We start from the raw sequence: 7496 nt of genomic DNA, 5'->3' as shown, positions 1-7496 counted from the left end.
AAATGTTCATTAATGTACATGAAAGGACGGTCTTTTCTGAGCCTAATATCAAAGGCAGAAACTTTAAAAGAAAATACTAATAAATTAAAATACGTATCATAGATGTTCAAGGATTAAAATATGTATCATAGAACATTCAGGAATTGGAGGCTTTCTATCTTCAAAGTGTTCTCCTGAGTGTACTGTTTGGTCAACTTGCATCCTGTTGAATGTTTGAGCTCTGTGTTAAGCCCCAGGATGTCCTAGGAGATTCAATCTGTCCGTGGCCCCAAGGAGCTTGAGGATCCTGCTGTTCCATCTACTTTCAAAACTGCAGACCATGATTTTCGTGAATCATTTGTACGGATCTACCAGCTCTGGTAGGTGTGTTTTGTGTGTGTGTGTCTGTGTGGCAGGGGGTGGGGGGGGCACTTTAATTCTGAACTGAGTCCCAAGAGACCACTCACCAGACCGGTCCTTCTGGTTCCAGACGGATGCTGATGCAGAACAGATCCCTTGGAGCTGTTGCAATGTTTTATGATTTTTGAACATAGAGATTGGACATGCGGTAGTCTTTAAATTCCTTTTGAGTCCTACATTCCATCAAGCTAGAATTAGACCATCAGATATTGGTTTATACGATATTTATATTGCTTGATCCGGGGGGTTCTTAACACTAATCTAGATTATTTCATTTTTCATAGGGTGTGGGATGTTTTATTCCCCAAATGGTGTAATTTTTTACAATTCCAATCATATTTGAAGTGCTCTAGGATAACTTTTTTAAAAAAGATTTTATTTATTTATTCTTGAGAGGCATGACAGAGGCAGAGACATAGAGGGAGAAGCAGGCTCCATGTGGGGAGTCCGATGAGGGACTTGATCCCAGGACCCTGGGATCATGACCTGAGTCAAAGGCAGGCGCTCAACCACGGAGCATGCCCTCTAGAATAACTTTCCAATTAATTCATTCAGTACCTTTTTACCCAGAATCTATTTTTTTTAAAGATTTTATTTATTTATTCATGAGAGACACACACACACACACACACACACACACACACACAGAGGCAGAGACGCAGGCAGAGGGAGAAGCAGGCTCCATGCAGGGAGCCTGATGCAGGACTTGATCCTGGGACTCCAGGATCACTCCCTGTGCCAAAGGCAGGCGCTAAACCACTGAGCTACCCAGGAGTCCCCTTACCTGGAATCTATTACATGCCAGACACTAAGGCTGTGAAAAAGATAGACAGGGTCCTTGCTCTCGACAAGCTTATGCATTACTGGAGGCAGCAAGGAATAAAGCAACACATACATACATATCGTTATGTCAGGAAAGTGCTAAGAAAAATAAAGCAGATTGGGGTGAAGAGTGATGATAAGGGCTACTGTTTCAGATAAGGTGATTTGGCAAGGCCTCTGGCAGAGTGACCAAATAGTAAAAGAACTCCTCAGGTGTGTGTCTAAAATTTATTAGTTTTTAAAAAAGATTTTATGTATTTATTTGAGAGAGAATGAGTTTATAAGAGAGCACAAGCAGGGGAGAGGGAGAAGCAGACCCCTCGCTGAGCAGGGAACCCGACGTGGGACTTGATCCCAGGATCCCAGATCGTGACCTGAGCCAAAGACAGCTGCTTAATCAACTGAACCATCCTATTCCTTAGCTATTTCCATATTGTTGGATTACTTAGATTATTTCTACTTTCTTGCTGTTACAAATAACACTAGTATGAACTTTAATTTTTAATCTTTTTAAACGAGGTATTTCTTAGATGATGTTCAGAAATGGTATTTACAGATTAAGAAAACTATTTAAAATTATAGTTTAGGGGATCCCTGGGTGGTGCAGCGGTTTAGCGCCTGCCTTTGGCCCAGGGCACGATCCTGGAGACCCGGGATCGAGTCCCACATCGGGCTCCTGGTGCATGGAGCCTGCTTCTCCCTCTGCCTGTGTCTCTGCCTCTCTCTCTCTCTCTCTCTGTGACTATCATAAATAAAAAAATAAAAAAATAAAAAAATTATAGTTTAAAATAATTAAAAATTTTACACAATAAATCACTTTAAGTGAAAAATATTTTCATAACCATACAAATATCCAATATTACCTATCTGTGTACCATATGTCTCTCTCTATAGACACCTAGTATGTCAATCAATATACCCTGTGTCTATCATCTAGCTACCCATCCATCATTTATCTGACTGTACCTTTCATCTGCCTTGACCCATTATTTTTAAAAAAATGTGCATTTGCCTGTTTTATTTGAAGATTTAAACCTCAACTCTTTCAACATCCCTTAAATTATTTAAAAGGTTGTATATGTCACTCAACATCTCCGTTTTTCCTTTGTCCTTTATTAAGGAACTGTTTCTCCCAAAGTAATTCTCCTCCTGATATTTCCAATATCGCCTTTGTCAGATCAACCTAAGGTTGCAAATGATCCTTTTCTCAGCAGTGCTCATTGCTGAGAAGATTTGAGGCACTTGAACACTAAGAGAACAGCCAAGGCTTCTGAGACATTGGCTGAAGCTGGCACGGTGAGGGATGAATTGTGGGGTAACTCCAGCTTGTTAGGGAAGGTCGGATCATCTCCTGAGCTCACTCGCCACAGATAGTGGCCAAGGGGCTGCTGCTGCATGGACCTCTGCTCATGGCGTCAGTCAGCTCCTTTCTTTGGCAGAATCTGCAGTAGGATGAACACATGGATCACGCTCAGAATGGCAGCTTCCTACTTTCACGAGGGTTTGACCTGTAAAAAATATATACCAGATTTTAACTCTTATGTGGTAAATTTCCCCCTACCACTGTTGTTTTGAAAATGTTCCAGCTTATAGAAAAATTACAAGAACAATGCAATAAATATTTGTATACTCATCACCTCAATTCACCAATTGTTAGCATTTTGCCACATTCACTTATCTGTGTGTATGCACACACATAGGTATATGTACACATATGTATGCGTGTGTATACACACGTCTGTAGAGTGTGTATGTGTGTAAGCCATGTATAATTAATATATATACTAATAAGTTTTTTAAATATTTATTTATTTTTGAGAGAGAAAGAGAGTGTGAGCGAGGGGAGGGGCTGAAGGACAGAACCCCAAGCACCCTCCCCACTGAGCACAGAGACCAATGTGGGCTTGATCCCACGATCCTGAGATCATGACCCTGAGATCACAACCATAAGTGTCCAAATCAAGAGTTGGGCACTGGGATCCCTGTGTGGCTCAGCAGTTTGGCACCTGCCTTTGGCCCAGGGCATGATTCTGGAGTCCCGGGATCGAGTCCCACATCGGGCTCCCTGCATGGAGCCTGCTTCTCCCTCTGCCTGTGTCTCTACCTCTCTCTCCCTCTCTCTGTGTATGTCACGAATAAATAAATAAAATATTAAAAAAAAAAGAGTTGGGTACTTAACTGACTGAGCCACCTAGGTGCCCCATATAAATAATTTTAAATGAGCCATTTGTGAATAAACTGCGGACGTTTATTCCCCAGGGACAGGATTAGGTGAGGCGAGTGTTGCAAAAAATTTAAAGAGGCAACAAATGCAATGAAACGCCGGGACACCTGCACCCCGATGTTTCTAGCAGCAATGGCCACGATAGCCAAACTGTGGAAGGAGCCTCGGTGTCCAACGAAAGATGAATGGATAAAGAAGATGTGGTTTATGTATACAATGGAATATTACTCAGCTATTAGAAATGACAAATACCCACCATTTGCTTCAACGTGGATGGAACTGGAGGGTATTATGCTGAGTGAAGTAAGTCAGTCGGAGAAGGACAAACATTATATGTTCTCATTCATTTGGGGAATATAAATAATAGTGAAAGGGAAAAGAAGGGAAGGGGGAAGAAATGTGTGGGAAATATCAGAAAGGGAGACAGAACGTAAAGACTGCTAACTCTGGGAAACGAACTAGGGGTGGTAGAAGGGGAGGAGGGCGGGGGGTGGGAGTGAATGGGTGACGGGCACTGGGTGTTATTCTGTATGTTAGTAAATTGAACACCAATAAAAAAAAAATAAAGAGGCAACAAGAAACTCTATAATCAAAGTAAATATTTTAGTGCAATATGTTTTTTTTAGTGCAACATTTTTTTTAAATTCAGCATTACAGAAAAAAGCCAGTGATGACCAAAATATCAAAAATTTTAATTTATTTTTTTAATTGGTGTTCAATTTGCCAACATATAGAATAACACCCAGTGCTCATCCCATCAAGTGCCCCCCTCAGTGCCCGTCACCCAAAGATGGGCTGTTGTTTGTTTTACGAGCTTACATAATTGTGCAATGAGAAGGGTGTTTCCAGTCAGCTGGAGGTCCTGGGACATGTGGCTCTTGGGCTTATGAGGAGTGACAGTGGCTTGTGAACAGATTGGGCAATATGGGCTTTATATACTCATGTGTTTTGATTGTAGAGCTTGCATTAGCTTTTTCTGTTTGGTACACAATATGTCCATAGGGGCACACATTGCTCCCTTTGCTTCAAGCTACATGTGACTTGAGCATGCAACTCCTAGGAACACAGAGTTTCTTCTGTATCACCTCAGTGCAGTAAATAACAGGCAGGAAGCTTGACAGTGATACACTTGTGATTATGTGATATTAGTTCATATTTAAATTTTGGGGATTGTGGCATTGATGTCTTTTACGCCTTGTGCCTCACCCCCCCCACCCCCACTGCATCCCCAGTCAGGATCTGATCTCCTTTAAGCTAGAAAGCCTCACCACCCCCACTTTTGTCTTTTCTGACATTGGCAGTTTTGAAGAATCCAGCCCCGTTGTTATGTAGACTATCGATAGCTCCGTTTTGATTTGCCTGATTGTTTTCCTCAAGAATACTGCATTATGCCAGATTTTAAAGAACACATCCTTGTTTGAATCTTACCGTACTGCTAGATGGAGTGGGAATGAGGGACTGCTTTCCCAAGTAGCAACATCAGCTAGCTCAGCATGCAGAGCCGGTTATGCAAGAACAATAGAAACAGCTAGTTTTTTTTTGCAGGAAACGCAGATCATTCCGAATTATCAGAGGAGATGTGTACCTTTTGGGTTTTAAAGGTTTTGTGCTAGAAAAATTGCTGGCTGGAATGACAAGAGGTTTCTGCTCCTGGGCCAACTTTGACTGATTGGAGGTGACTTTCAAGGCTCTCCAAGGCCTGGGTTGGGGGAGGGAAGAGTCTCTGAACCCATGAGTGATGTCAGCCATGGACATCTAGGTGAGGGGTGCAGAGGCACTGGTGAGTGTTAAGACTGCACTTGATAAAGAATGATTGTGGCCTTACTGCTGCTTCAGGCCATAATTCTTTTTTCATACCTAACCTGGGCCAAGTTTCTGGAACAGGTGTGCGCGTGTGCACACGTACACATTGCGCACACACTGAGGACTGACTGGACGTTTCTAAGTTGTCCTTCTCTTGTTGTAAGCCAACCTATTCCTCTATAATCACAGCTCACGCACATGTAAATCAACTTTATCCTCATATAGACCCTTAAAAATGCATGACCTTCTCTCATAATGATTTTTGAATTCCTGATTGGAAGTGTGGTTAAACAGTTAAAAAAATCAATTCTCATCTTCCACTATTCACAAGAGGTGACTGACATTGTAAGCGTAGCGAGCAGGTTAAAAGCTGATTCGTTCCCTCCCAGGTACTAAGGCAAAAACCTGGAAATTTTCTTTCTTGTCATTTTGGACAATAAACTTAAATTTGAATATGGAAAAATGTTATCTTCTTGGAGTTTAATTAGAAGTAAATAAAGAAGCTGTACCATGAAGATTTCACTCAAAGAATGGCAATAATGCTCAGGATCCCCACTGTGCCTCTCTGTTTAACTCCTTGTCATCCAGTCGACATTGGGAATAAATTTCTCAGTCTCTGCCAAATACTAGTTTTATAGTTCTTCACATCTTTCCTGATGGAGTAGCGAACAACGTCTGTGCTTGTGGCCTGTTCAGTTAATTCTGCAAAGCACCGGAGGGCAATTTGGCAGTGTTTCTCTCGATCTTAAAGCAACAGCCCCTTTTTTCCCAAAATGAAATTTGTGTTGAGATATTTGGGGATTTGCATGCAGTTGTAAGCAGTGATACAGAGAGGTCTCCTGTAGCTTTGCCTGCTTTCCCCCAGCGACAGCTTTCTGCAAACCTGTAGTACAGTGGAGATCGACCCTGACACAAACCACTGATCTCATTCAGAATGCTCCAGTTTGGCTTGTACTCGCTTCTGTGTGTGTCTTTAGTTCTGTACAAATCATCTCGTATGTACAAGCACACCTCTGACCTGGCATTCCCACTCTTAGGAATCTCTTCTCCAGAAATATTTGCAGTTGTGCACAAAGCCACTTATATAAAAATATGGACTGCAGTATTTTTTTTTTTGTAGTAGCAAAAGAAATGGTAACATTCTGCCTCCATCATAGAGGAATAAGGAAAGGTTTTTGGCACAATAGGGAATGCTACACAGTAATGAATAAAGAAAGGGAGGGCTCTATATGCTAACATGGAAAGATCTCTAAGATGAAGTAAGTGTAAGAGGCCTAGAACAATATGGTAATATAATGACATTTATGTGAAGAATGTAAAGGGATAAACGTGCACGCATATGTCTGCACAGAAACGCATTTTTATTTATTTTTTTTAGATGGTGTTTTTTTTTAATTTTTTTATTTATTTATGATAGTCACACAGAGAGAGAGGGAGAGGCAGAGACACAGGCAGAGGGAGAAGCAGGCTCCATGCACCGGGAGCCCGACGTGGGATTCGATCCTGGGTCTCCAGGATCGTGCCCTGGGCCAAAGGCAGGCGCTAAACCGCTGCGCCACCCAGGGATCCCTAGAAATGCATTTTAAAACAGGAAGGACACTACCTCAGCCTGTTAACAGTGGCCGCCATGCGTTTCAGTGGAGGATCCTTAAGTCTGAAACAGTGAGGCTACCTCTGGCATTAAAAAAAAATCCGCAGTCATTTCACAGACTGTGCTTAAGACGAACTCAGAGCCTTCCCTAACTGGGAAGAAAAATGCCCTTCCACCTGGAAGAGAGGCACAGTGGGAGCCTAGGGTTGGCCATCAGCCTGAAGTGGCACCCAGGGGTGTGGGGAAACTGAGTCCACCTGGAAAGACACACGGACAAGGACCCACTGTTTTGTAAAGGCAAATAGGCGGAACCTTCCCAGGGTAAAACTTCTTACAACGAATAAAGTAGCAAGTTCCTTCCACACCCCAGCCCCCCCAGCAATCCATTTTCCAATAGCAACCATTAATTATTTATTTAGGAGTTACAATACAATGTGGGGAGGAAAGGCAAAGCCGGACACGCAGTGAAATCCTTGAAGTCAGAGGTAGGAAAATAGCAGTTCTTTCCAAAGGGACATTTTTGTTGCATATAGACACATTTTCCCATAAGAAACTCCCAGAAAAATTGAAACCACATGTGCAGATGGCCAGGGCGTGCTGTGCATGTTGCTGTGCAAGCAGTTCAGCCGGGCTGCAGCAAAACCAGCTTTCTCAGCT

The sequence above is a fragment of the Canis lupus genome, chromosome X (assembly GCF_003254725.2).
Source record: "Canis lupus dingo isolate Sandy chromosome X, ASM325472v2, whole genome shotgun sequence".
Classification (NCBI taxonomy): domain Eukaryota; kingdom Metazoa; phylum Chordata; class Mammalia; order Carnivora; family Canidae; genus Canis; species Canis lupus.
This window is presented reverse-complemented; position numbering follows the sequence as displayed.